Here is a 13,203-nt window from a genome sequence, read left to right on the forward strand (position 1 = left end):
TCCCCATTCTTCATTATTTATTTATCATCTGTTGTTGTTTTCGTTCCTACCCATTCTCCTCAAGCTTAAGGATATGTTGCCTTCTTTGACTGCATTAATACACTGTAATGCAAGTAGGGGATGGTGGAACGCTCAAATCGCATAATAGTCTACGTTATGAACACACGCGTTGATAGCCTTGTGGAAATAAAAGGGTATTTGGATGAAATACACCATCCACTGCCTTTCACCTTTCTATAACGTTGCACATACAGAGTGTTCGTCGAGAAAATGTTATTCAGTTCCTAAAAATAGGCTGCATGATATGAAAATTTGTAACCTTTGAGGTAGCGGTGATAAAAGTTTTTGCTACACACTATAGTATGATTTGCACTTATGCCACGCATTAATGAAGCTAGTTTTATTAATTGAAATAAAAAATTAGGCAAGCAAACGTCGCGTTTTTCTTCGCGAATTATTCGTAAGCACATGGTAGCGAACCAACCAGCGAACCGGTAAGGAAATATGAAGGGAATTGCCTCAGGACGAGAAGCCGCCGATATCTTTAACAGAGACTGTTCATAAGAAGAACAGTCGCTGTTCGAAATATCGGCGGCACTCGTCCTGAGGCAATTTCCTTCATACTATTACACAGTGAACCCTCGTTAATATGACCCCCGATAATCTGACGTACGCGCTTTACGACCATACTACTGGGGAACAATGCGGTGGAACCTCTGCAACTCCCCCCCCCCCCTGTTAATATGACAACTCCGCATTATGACCTAAATATTCGGGAACGACCATGGTCATAATAACGAGGGGGTTCACTGTAGTCAGTTTTAGTATATCGTACGCTGTCGCCTTTGCGTACGTCAGGGATAGAGTTGGTGGTTCTGCGCACGCGCAAAACATCAAGAGGGCTTCCGCTGTGCTCAGAACGTACCACGCTATGCCTTACGTACGCAAAGGCGATAGCGTATGCTGTGCACTAAAACTCACTAATAGCATGTTCCGCGCTAACACGCTCGATCGGCATAAAACCCTGTCGCTCTTTCCACTAACGCCTCGATTAAGGCAGAGCAAACAGTTCCATAAACGCAAATTTCGTCGAGCGCTCACATTGACTGTCAAATTAACGTTTTGTAATCTTATCAAAAGCCCTGTGGAATAGTGTATCATGGCCCCGTGCTCCCGATGAAGTAAAATGTTGCTGTTGCTTGACCGATTGTTGACGTTCAATTAATAAAATTATTTTAATGCGTGACTCGAATACGCACACACACACGCACACACACATAAAGAGACGATGATGAGATGACGCCGGACAGCAGGCTGGGCGCCGCCCCAGTGCCATTTGTAGATAGTGAGAGATGATGATGGAGATGAGGATTCAGGTGATCAAAGCAGGGTGGAGAGGCCTGTTGATGACAGGAAATCCCAAAGGTGACGGAGACCTTGGTGCATATGAACGCTACTGGACCATTGGGGGGGGGGGGATATGTTTACTAGAGTGAAAGAAAAAAAAAACGGGAATGTCAGTCAGCTGGACCATGGGCCCAGCACCTTGCCTATGATAAAGGGGCGGTGGTCGATTGCATGCATTTCGTGCTGCAAGATCTCGCGCTCCCGCTGGTAGTCAGGGCAGTCCATAAGTAGGTGGTGCAGGTCAGCGCGCACATTGCATGATGCACAAAGGTCCGATGGTGCAGGGCCAAGGCGCTGCCTCACAACTGGGATAAATGCAACATTCAGCCACATACGGTGAATATCAGATGCGTAGTGTCGCGGAAGGAGATGAGGAAGCGACAGGGAGAGAGAGAGAGAGAGAGAGAGAGAAAGAGAGAGAGGGATCCACTACGTGGAGCAGAGAGTATTGTGTCACTCGAAAACAATGTACCGTAGTGTGCGGCGAAAACGTTTATGAGCGTCACTTAGAGGAATGCGAATGGTTATATCGAACAGATTATTTTTGAAGAATTAAATAACACTGTTTCCTCGAACAACCCGGCCATTCGCGATAATACATAGCACTGCCAAAATGAAGGTGGAACGTCAGCCGTCCAGTACTCTCACCCCCAGAGGATGTTTGCCATATCGATTCATAATTCGACAGAAACGGTATAAAAACGGGCATACAGGATAGAAGAGCATATTTCTTTCGTCAACAGAGATAACGCCTTTCTTCCAAGAATCAATACGAATCAACGCGCTGTACACGGGCAAACATAGCACTTGTTCCATTTTCACACAATCTGTTTGCTCTTGCGACACTTCGCGTGTAAAAAGAAAAAAAAAAGAGAAAAGAAAAGAGAGAGAAACAGGACGTTCCGTCGAACCCGGCCTGAAAATTCGATCCGCAAGCAGGCGACAACCGCTTTCTGTCGGGTCAGCCGCGTTGCGAACAGCACGTATTTACGTTTCGACATTCAAGCCGTGCTTCGGCCTATCAGGAAACACGCTTGTGTTGAAGCTGAAACTCTATTCACGACGTTTCATCACTTTACTAAAAAAAGAAAAAGAAATGTCGACAAGCAACACCGAGACATCCGGTTGATGCCACCGCAAATAGCAAACATCGCACTTATATATATATATATATAAAAAGAAAGAAAAGAAAAGAAACGACAACGGGGCGGCACGTTGGCAGCCTGTCAAAAAAGAAAGAACAGAGAAAAGAGTCCGACGTTTTGTGCTGAAAAGGAAACTCTTACGAGGAACGAGCTGAGGGGAACTTCTTGGTGAAGTGAAGGGCCGCTGACGAAGCGAAACTGGCGCTGAAGAACGTCGAAATGCATTGAGGGAGTTAGACAGCGAAGGGGAAAGGGGTGGCCCTGTACGAGAAAGAGCGATGGTAGAAAGGACCCGTATGTGTGTGTGTGTTCAAGAAAGTGGCTCGCGCCGAGGGTAACTTGAAAGAGCACTTACTTCATTTAGGCTGGAAGAGAAACAGAAGTGGAAGAAAACTGAAGTAAAGGGGAGAAGAGGTTGGAAAGAAGTAGGTAATGATTGAAAAAGCAGCGGCAGACGTTGCAAAAATCGCTGCGATCACAAGTAGAGATAATCGAATATACCAAGCTCTCGCAATTTTTTTTCCTTGTTCCCGCCTCGTTTCTTCCTCCATTTTGGAAAGAAAAGCCGACTTTCGAGGAAGTGTTTTTTTTTATTAGGATGTAGCGGATGATGAACGATGCTTCGGGCTAGATAACGGGCGCAGCACTTTTTCATCTCCGATTAAAAGTGATGCTCATGACGCTAGTGATACGGAAGAAGCAGATGGTTTTTGTGCGTGGTTATAAATAAGTCTAAATAAGTGAGCGCAGAGGTTTTTTTTTCACAATTACCATTGGAATATGAACTGTAACGACGGCTATTACGGTTGCTTCGTGGTGTGTCTTGGTCTGAGCTGCTATTCCACATTGTACAGCTTTCGTCAACCTTAATAATAACACTGGAAATAATTCGGTCTCATTTCCGAGCTCGATAACAGCCACCCTGGGGGGCACTGGGGGAATTTTAAGTGAACAAAATCCTTGGGTGAAACTAACAAAATAATTTTGTTCAATTAACATTTTCTCATTGCCCCAAGGGTAGCTGTAATCGTGCTCGGGAACGAGAGCATATTTTTTTCTAGTGTTATTATTAAGGTTGACGGGAGCTGTACTTGGTGATCCACGAAGGCGCACCAAAATGTCGGACAAGCGCAGTATTACTTCTCCAGCGGTGTTATTAAAGGAGAACAACAAGGAAGTGAAGTCAGGCAAAACCCGCGAGACCGTTCGTGTAATCCCCTGTAAAGCGTGCTTCCACTGCAGTAGTATGGAGTACGTAGGAGAAGCAATATGTCTCTTCCGAGGTGTAACTTTGCTGCGTGGTAACTGATGGGATGCGTTCATAGAGATGTGAGCCCTTCGGGTTTCGTCAGGTTCAAACTTCGAAAGGACAGTAATGGATTACAATTTAATATGAATGAGGAGCAGCGTGCAAAACAAAGGAGTGACCTGATCCTGTCTACAGATTATAATTTCCTTCAGCCGTCGCAAGCCATTCCCTGCGTCATCAATTCAAATATCCCCGCAAGTCACGCGGCGGTAGACGAGTGCTAAGATGTTGGCGCTAATTCCCATCCAATGACGTTAAGTCCAACGAACCGCAAGAGGACCTCGCTATGAGTAACGCGCAGAGAAAATTCGCCCCAAACGTGCAAAAAATGAACTAATTTCATTCCACGCCCATCAGGTTTGTCTTTTTTTGGCCTAAATCGCGTACGTAGTACGGATGAACGCATTCTTCACACGGCGATTTTCACGAAAAAAAAGAAAAAGAAAGGAAGCAGCATCTGCAAATTGTTTTATTCGTCTCGCAAATTTCTTATCAGCGTCCAGTTTATGATGTTATCACCGTCAAAGCATCACCACTCCAGGGGGCAACACGCAGAAGTGCAGTGAAGCAAGCAACCATTGTCGCATCGCAATTCTGCTCGCGCTGGTTCATACTCTCAACAACCACGCTTCTCTGTACCATAGTCACGCTCGCAATTATACTTCCCCCTCCAGAACTGTCACGCAAAATCCCTCGTATTAATAACGCTTACTATTACACCCCCTCCCCTCTCTATGCTCAACGTCCTATACTTGTTTTCTTTTTCTTTTTTTCATCTCTAGTTTCACTTTTCTTCGTTAGCGAGACGAACGGAGAGCGCACCGCATGCAACCACAATGCCCTCCTTCCGAATGGCAGAGAGTTGCCCCAAATGTACCTAATTACACCAATCTGCACATAAGTGCAACTGCGCGCGGCGTGTGTAATAAGTCGGATCATTCACCCCTCTATGCACCCCACCGTTTTCTCGTCTCTCTCTCTCTCTCTCCCCCTTTCATATCCCCCTCTTTCCCTTACTGAGGGAAGTGAAGAGAATGGGGCATCGATTTCCCATCGGTGAAACGCTCCGCGTGCGATGAACACGGGAGCGCGCATACCAATGTCTCCGTGCTCATAGGCAAGCAGCTCACGTCTCACGTGCTGCCTGTAGGCGACTGCGGAGAAGGCTTGCAACTCGCTTTGGCCCCCGCTGAGCCAGTGCTGCATTGCCGATAGCGTTTGGTGCCTGCTCGAAGGAAGGGGAAGAAGAAAAAGGGAAGGGACAAATATTCTGGCCTCGTTTCCTGTCAATATTTCGCGTATACGACGCGAAATAAAAAACAGAGTAGGGATGGGGGAGGGGGGGGGGGGGCAAAAATGAAAGAAACATCGTAGGCGAAGTGTGAGGAAGAGAGTGCACGTAGATTTGTCTAAGGGCGTGGAAGGGTTTGAAATAGAAAGGAAGGGGGAAGAGGAAAGGAAAAGAGGGTCGGAGGTGTTGGAGCAGTTCGAAAGCAGTTGTCAGGCCGTGTTCCTCTGCTACAGTGAAGCCCTCTATGGGCAGCAAGGTGGCGCATATGTGAAAGACGACCGGTCAACGTTGCAGCATGTTCATAAATTAATGCGGACAAATGACATGTGTGAACAATAACAACAAAAACAAATAGATTGTAGTGACCATGAGTGAGGAACTAAATGTGCTACTGAATTTTGTGACTCACCACCCCACACTCTTAAAAATGGTGGTGGTGGTGGTGGTGGTGGTGGTGGTGGTGACGAAAACCGGCTTGCCGTTGTTGGCCTCACGAATGTGGGCTGCGTCACGACTGTAAACTTCACCCCTTAGCACGCTCCTAGCCAACCATCCTCCCGACTGACATCGTTCTCTCCTCCGATTTATTGAAAACACGGGGCGTACGCCTTTTTGTGACATTTATGCAGAAATGTTCATTGTCACAAAAAGGCGTACGCCCCACGCATTCCACAAATCAAGAGTGATTGAGGCATCGCTCCGTACAACGGTTGGCCTTCAGCGTGCTATGTGGCGAAGCTTTGTTTGAAGCGTCCAGGGCACACCTTTAGCATGTGATCAAATAATGAGATGATGGTGTGACGAATGAATAATTATACTGCATCGGAATCCTTGGGTGTAGGAAACTACCACTTTAATAATTATAATATTTAATAATCTTTAAATACTTAATCTAAGCTTTCAGTATTCGAAACTTTACAATCGTGCCTTCTTAGCAATCTAAAGCAGTCCATGCGCATTACATGTAGCTTGCCTTGACTGTTGATGAATGTCACGTCGTGTGCATTGTTCTTGTTGTGTCCACGCAGCAGTATACAGCGTGTTTCACCTAAAGTGATAAAAAATTCCAACTGGCGACGTACCCGCCGGAGGATTGTGGTGTTAGACTGCACCTTTCGCGTCATCGCAAACCTTTTTTTTTTTTTACTCACAATTCACCGCTTGCTTCTGCGTCACTACTTTAGATTTTCTGCCATGAAAACGAATGTCCGAGCTCCCGTGGCTCAGTGGTTAGCGTGCTTGCCATGTCACGTCGAGACTGGGAGGCACCCGGGTTCGAATCCCGGTGCCGGCTGTGCTGTCTGGGGTTTTTCCTGGGTTTTCCTCAGACGCTTTCAGACATATGTCGGCACAGTTCCCTTAGAAGTCGGCCCAGGACGCACATTCCCCCAGGGCGTGAGTCGTGACGTTGCCCACATACGTGAGGCCGACCACGGCAAGCTCTACCACCACCACCACCGAGCAGCACGAGGCGAGCCGAAAGACGAAGCTCGCACTCTCATTCTTTTCGCTGGACGAACACGGATGGCTGCTCTCTGCTCTTAAAGCCCCACGCACCGAAGTAAGAGCCCTACAAAAGGTTATGGGACTTCCGGCAATTACTTCTGGAAACTTTTGCCGCCATTTAGGAAAGGTTTGGACAATTTTTAATTGAGGGAATTTTATTTTTTCAATTGAACTTTGAAAATTGCCAAGCGAACCTCACTTTTTTTAAGCAGAAATATGAAGTCCTCCACGAATAACCGCGGATCCAACAAAAACTATGCGCATTAACACTGCGAACCCTCACAAAACGATACCGAATATTATCTGATCCGAAGGTACTATGTTGGTCCGGACGGAATATTGTGTCCGTGCCGTTCTTTGATAGGCGCCTGTGTGGCGGCTGAGTTCGGCACTACGAGCGCAGGCAACAACGCCTACTTTGTAAACCAACTGCCTATCAAAACAAATTATCAACTTGCGGTCTTCAGATATAGCTGTGGAGAGCACGGAAACGAAAGGAATGGCCAATTTTCGATTGTAACAGCAACAGTAAACTAGAAACATTACAATCGTCCAGGTAAATGCTTGTTACTTTGGGAGGATTGGATTGGATTGGATACGAAAGAAAAATATGGAGAGGTTAGTCCCGGCACAGTCAGGACTAGCTAGTCCAAAACGCGTTTGTGAGTGGAACAATAGAGCCAGAAAAGTGAGAAAAAACAAACAAGCAGGAAAGATGCAGAAGGAAACATAAAGGGAAAGGGGGAAAAGGAAAGGGGGAGATGTTAGGCAACGAGAAACACTCACTGGTTCACTTTCGGGGGAGGGGGGAATAAAATTCTCTCAGTGTGAAAAGTTCTTGGTCGTACTCGTAGTTGCTATTTGCAAAGGAAGGGCGCGCGAACATCAGTAGCGCGGTTTAGGTTTTCCTTTTCCTTTTACGATTATGATGTAGAAACATCATAATCGTAAAAGGAAAACCTAAACCCCGATTGCGACGACAGAAAGAGAGTTTTAGGTGAACGAAGATGCGTCACACGCTACGACTCTGAGCGCCATCTGATAGCAGAAAAATGTGCCAATTTTTGCCCTAATATTTAAAAACAACCGTTTTGACTAAGGTTTTCACACAGTACTTCACCAAGAAGTTGTGTCGTCGTCGTCAAACGTTTCCCTTCACAATTCAGTCAATGCGCTCTGGTTGGCTGGTGGCGATAGAGAGTCGGAATGTGGGAAGCGTCAGGGTTTCCCTAACACTTCTAGTTATAGTGCACAGTACAAAAAGATATATGACTGTAGTATAAGACCGCCCTAAAGGCATACAATACGAACGACTTAGCCTTTACCAAACGGGTACTTAGAGTAGGTGATCCTCAACAACAATGGAGTTCAAGACGCACCTCAAGGTGAGATTCCAGGGTTCGGTGTCGAATTTATAGCCGTTATAAAACCAGCGTTACGCAGCAAACAAGATATAGTGTCCATGCGTTCTTGGAATTGCGGTGTTATAAAACACTGGCCCAAAGGCGTACACGCTGTTGCTGCCGTTGCACAAAGCTTATTTATTTTTGCTATGTCGGCTTCCGAACGCGATTAAATCGAACGAAAATGCGACGAAGACTTCAATCTTTTCAAAACACACCTCGACAGTTTACCGTCTCTCTGAAAGTCTGTTTAAAGAAAGTTTATTTCACATGCAACAAGATTGCAGAATATTTCTCGCGACATGTCGGAATGTCGTCGCAAAATATTTGCGCAACAACAACAACAACAACAACAAATAAATCATGACTATGGCCTGGGGTGATTCACCGCTTGAGAGTACACTACCCCATTACACGAGAAGCATGAGATGTGAAATATGAAAATGAAGTTATGTGCAAGTACAACTCTTGAACTCCCGTCCTCTGGTTGCGCAACGCTACGTCACACAAAAGGAAGAAGCACATGAAAGAAGCGACAATTGTCCTTGAGATGCAGGGGAGGACCCTACAGCGTCTGGAGCAAGCCGCGGTAGCCAAGAGGAACTCCAAGAACATCAGAAGACCTCGACGGTGTTGCACATGGCTCTGAACTGCAGCCAGGTTGAACGTCTGTCGGCTAGCACCGCAAAGCTGAGCACTGAGTTGCCGCCTCTCCGTTTCGTAGAGCTTACATTCTATTAGGACGTGCTGAATGTTCGCTACGACGCCACGTTCGGAGCGTACGCAGCACGTTGGGCAGCCGTTGCCGTTCTGTCGGCTTCTTCATTTCCGCTCAAACCACAGTGACCCGGGACCCACTGCAGGTATATATGATGACCGTGATCGCTTAGACGCTGAACCTGATGGAGATATCAGTGACAACTGGGGCGAGCGATCCACATATTCCCATGTTGGCTATACATTGAAGAGCAGCCTTTGAATCTGAGTAGATGACCCAGGCCCGCGGATCGTCACAGGACGTCTTACGTAGAAACAACAGGATAGCATATAGCTCAGCCGACGTTGATGATGTGCGGTGTGAGTGACGGTATCTGTGACACACCGTCAGTTGGAATAAAAAATGCAGACGATGAGTATTCATGACTGGAGGATCCGTCAGTGAAAACTGCAGTGTGGTCAGAATATCGACTGTGCATCATATCCGCTGCAAGATATTTCAGAACTGATGTAGGCACTTGGTTTCGTTTGACATTAAGACCAGGAATTCACAATGCGATCGATGGTACTGGAAGCGACCACGGAGGCGTCGTGGACACCGCTGATCTTGCAGAAAACGGGGGAACCTTAGGTTTCACTTCCATGAAACAGTTGTATGCGTTACATTGCTTCCGGCGACAAACTTTTGCTATTAGTGGATGGCGGCGGTGGTGTGCTCTGAGGCGCAAGTAATGGCGAATGGTTTCCCTCTGCCGTAAGACTCCAATGGGTATTTCGCGGGCTTCTGCTATCACCATCCGCGTTTCCGCAGCTCATGAAATGCCAAGATATACCCTTAAGCTCCGTGCTAGAATACACCGCAATCGTTGTTCTTGCGTCTGTGAAATTCCGTGCAAGACTCGTAGGCCCTCGGACTGGGGCTTTGTGGATGGCCAGAAGAGACTTCTCATTCATTTCCCACTTCGGCCCAGCAAAGTGGCGAATGACGGAAATCCACCGGTGTGCCTTTGTGTCCAGGTGATCGATGTGTTTCTTCCAGGACAAGTTGGAGTAGGATGACACCCAGGAATCTATGGTGTGCTACCTGCCTAAGAGGCGTATCGCCAAGGAACAGCTGATACCGATGCATATGCTTCCGAGTAAAAGCCATGACTGCTGTTTTCTCAGTTGATATATCCATGCCTGCCTCTGTTAGGTACCGCAAGATGTTATCCAGGGAATGCTGAAGACAGCGTAGGATTGCAGGCCTCGATTTCCCAACAGTCCAAATGCAGACGTCATCAGCATAGATAGATATATTGACTCTAGGGGCGATACAGGACTTTAGGTCTGCCATTACAAGGTTAAAAAGGATAGGACTTAAAAAGCTGCCTTGTGGTACGCCCTGAGTCAAGACAACGTTCGAAGTGACTCCTCCTTTTGTGCGAACAGAGAGTGTTCTGTGGCGCAAAAAATCAGCCAGCCACAAGAACATTCTGTCGGGAACGCCTGCTTGCAAATAGATGCAGAACGTTGGCATGACTGACGGTGTCGTAGGCTCTCTTGACGTCCAGGAACACTGCCATGACTATTTTCTTCTGGCTCCTCGCTTGCAGACGGTAGTGACGAGATCGAGTCTATGGAGCTACGATTCCGACGGAAGCCTGCCGTCTCTTCGGGGAAGGTACGATGACCCTCAAGCCACCGCTCCAGTCTATGCAAGACCATTCGCTCCAAGACTTTACCAAGACAACTCGTCAGGCTAACTGGACGAAAGGATGGCAGGTCAGATGAATGCTTTCCAGGCTTTAACAACGGGACTACTACGGCATCTTTCCAAGACTGCGGCACTTCACCGCTTCTCCATGATGTATTGAAGACATGGGTCACACAGGAAACACAGTCGTCGCTAAGGTTCCGGATGGCTCGATAGGAGATTCCATCTCCACCTGGCGTCGATTGTATCGTGACAGGCATACCGCGGCTCTGAATTCACCCAATGTGATGTCCATATCCATCTGTTCGTTCACCACTGGTTCTCTTCGTGAGATCGCCTCCTGTATCCCGGAAGTGAAAGTGCGGAATACGTCAGTGTTCGAAGCTTGCGAATTTGCGGATACAATCTTGCAGAAGTCCCGCGCAACAGAGTTCACGGACCGCATGAGAGACAGCGCTAGCACACCCAAAGGATTTTTGGGCGGGAGGGTCTCTCTCAGACTCCGGCCACGCTCCACACTCTAGCAGCGCGAGTAAAAGGCGACAGCGTTGCGCAGAATTGACGCCAGCGCTCTCTGTCAACATTCTCTAGTTCTTTCTGTACTACCCTGGCAGCATGCCGGGCTTCTATGATGTCTTGAAACAGCTCCGATCGTCTAGCCTTTCGTTCAGCTCTCCGCCTTTGCGCTCGTAGTTGTTCCACACGAGGATGTGTTCCCATATGTCCTGTCGCGACCTTTACGGTTCGCGAACAGCATCGAAGAGAAGTAGTCAGCGTTTCGGTTAGCTGCTCTGCTGACATGTTCAGCTGCGCCAATTCTGTACAAGACGTTCGAAATTCCTTCCAGTTAATTAACCTAACAAATTTGGTCCTGGGTTGGCCTGGGCCTGGGTAATTGGGCAGCCGTTAGGTCCTTCCGAACACAAAGCAGTCCTTGATACGCCTTGGCTGCCAGATGTAAATACGTTGTACCCGCTGAGTCTAAAGTCGTCCTTAATGTACGCTTCGCTTATGGCAAGTATGGGAATGGGATATTTTAGAAGAAACAACTTTAGGTCGGGGAGCCTATTGCGAATGCCCCTCGCGTTCCACTGCAGCACTGTAGGTCTCCTATAAAGACTGTCCATGCAGGGATGTTAGCACTCCTTCCACAGCAAGAAGGTGCTGTACTTCGGGTAAGGACGCAGCAGCAGGGAAAGAGGACACAACCGCTTTGAGTGCGGCCAGAACTAGATGGGGGAGGACAGAAATTGTGGTACTGTCACTCGATACTGTGGTGTGTGCGTGCTTCGATCGTCGGGAAACCACTGGCTTCGGCGTAGCGCATTTCCAAGGCCTTCGTATAGCCTCAGCATAAGTTGCCCGTGAAAGCTGGGGTGTATCGGCGTCAAGTGTAGCTGGCATTAGCGTCTTTTTCCCATTACTACTGTGTTAGACGCCAGCTGCGTTGCCATCAAGCTGACGAGGGGGCTTCTGTCCAATTCGAGAAGGCCGCGGTGACGTAGAGGGGCCCTCAGAGACATAGGGGCGGTGATGTTGCACACGAGTATCGGACGCATGATGGTCTCTCACAGGTTAGGATATGCTGATAACAGACCCTTGAAAGCGCTTGATAGTTTGGCGTTTATAGGGGCATTGGGAATGTGAGACAACGTGGGGTCCTCTGCAGTTAGCACATTTCGGCTGACGCCGAGCCGTGCATTCTTTGAAATTATGTCGGCCGGCGCAAATTTTGCAGCGTTGGGGCTAGCGACAGTTGCGTGCGAGGTGACCAAACCTTTGGCAGTGAAAGCACTGTAGCGGGCCTTCTACGTACTCATGTACCTTATGGATTGAGAATCTCAAGTGAACTTCCATAGGTAACTTTTGACTGGACTGAAACGTCAGGATCACACTCCTCAAAGGGACGTAGCGATCCGAGCCGTCGTCATTGGAAACGTACCGCATTTGCCGACGAGCCGCTATGACACCTTCGCCTTCTGAGTAGGAGGTGAGATCCTCATTGGTATAAGCAAGCGGAACGTCATTGATTTTTGCTTGGTTCTTCACATATGACGAAGGGATGCTGACTTCGACGTGAATACTAGCGATATTTCGAAGTGAAAGGACGTTGGAGACTGCGCCCTCCGTGGTGACGAAGATGCACATCGAGCCGTCCTTATTTACACGATGGTGCGCTATTAGCTCCTGCGCAGCAGACCGAATGTCTTTCGCAACCAGGTTGGGGTTCACCTTCCAGAAGGACTTGTCCGGTTGCACCGGCTTGAACAGAACTGGAATGCCCTGAGGCCTGTTCTTTTTGTACGTGACAAGGGTAAAAGGATCCCCAATGTCCTGCTCCTGATCATTCACGGGATCAGTGACAACAGTGGCATACATTGGGGTCGTCTCGGACCATTGTGCAACAGCTGACCTTTCAACGCCAACACGCTTGTCAATCCTCCATCGCAAGAACACGGTGATAGGCTGGGTTGGGGTGATACAGGTGGGCTGGCGGTGGCGGAAGACGGAGGTGACGGCGGTTCCGCTGCTGGGTCTCGAACCATCGGAGAGCGACTACGCTCACGTAGAGGAGGATGATGAATCGTGGAAGGATCATCTCCGTCGGGTGGCCGGTCCATGGCCGGCACGCGGAAGTCCGGTCATCGCTCCATTGGCACAAAGGCCTACAGAGCTACACAAATTTGAAAGCAATAGGTTTAGGCTTAGCAGGGAAAGCAGGAGCAACA

The 13,203-nt window shown here is 48.0% G+C and overlaps 1 protein-coding gene across 7 annotated transcripts in view; it reads right to left on the reverse strand.

The window, feature by feature from the left end:
- LOC135391015 (gamma-aminobutyric acid type B receptor subunit 2-like) overlaps positions 1 to 13,203 on the reverse strand; it is a 351,059-nt gene that overhangs the window by 183,052 nt on the left and 154,804 nt on the right. The window lies entirely within an intron of this gene.

The sequence above is a fragment of the Ornithodoros turicata genome, chromosome 4 (genome assembly GCF_037126465.1).
Source record: "Ornithodoros turicata isolate Travis chromosome 4, ASM3712646v1, whole genome shotgun sequence".
Lineage (NCBI taxonomy): Eukaryota > Metazoa > Arthropoda > Arachnida > Ixodida > Argasidae > Ornithodoros > Ornithodoros turicata.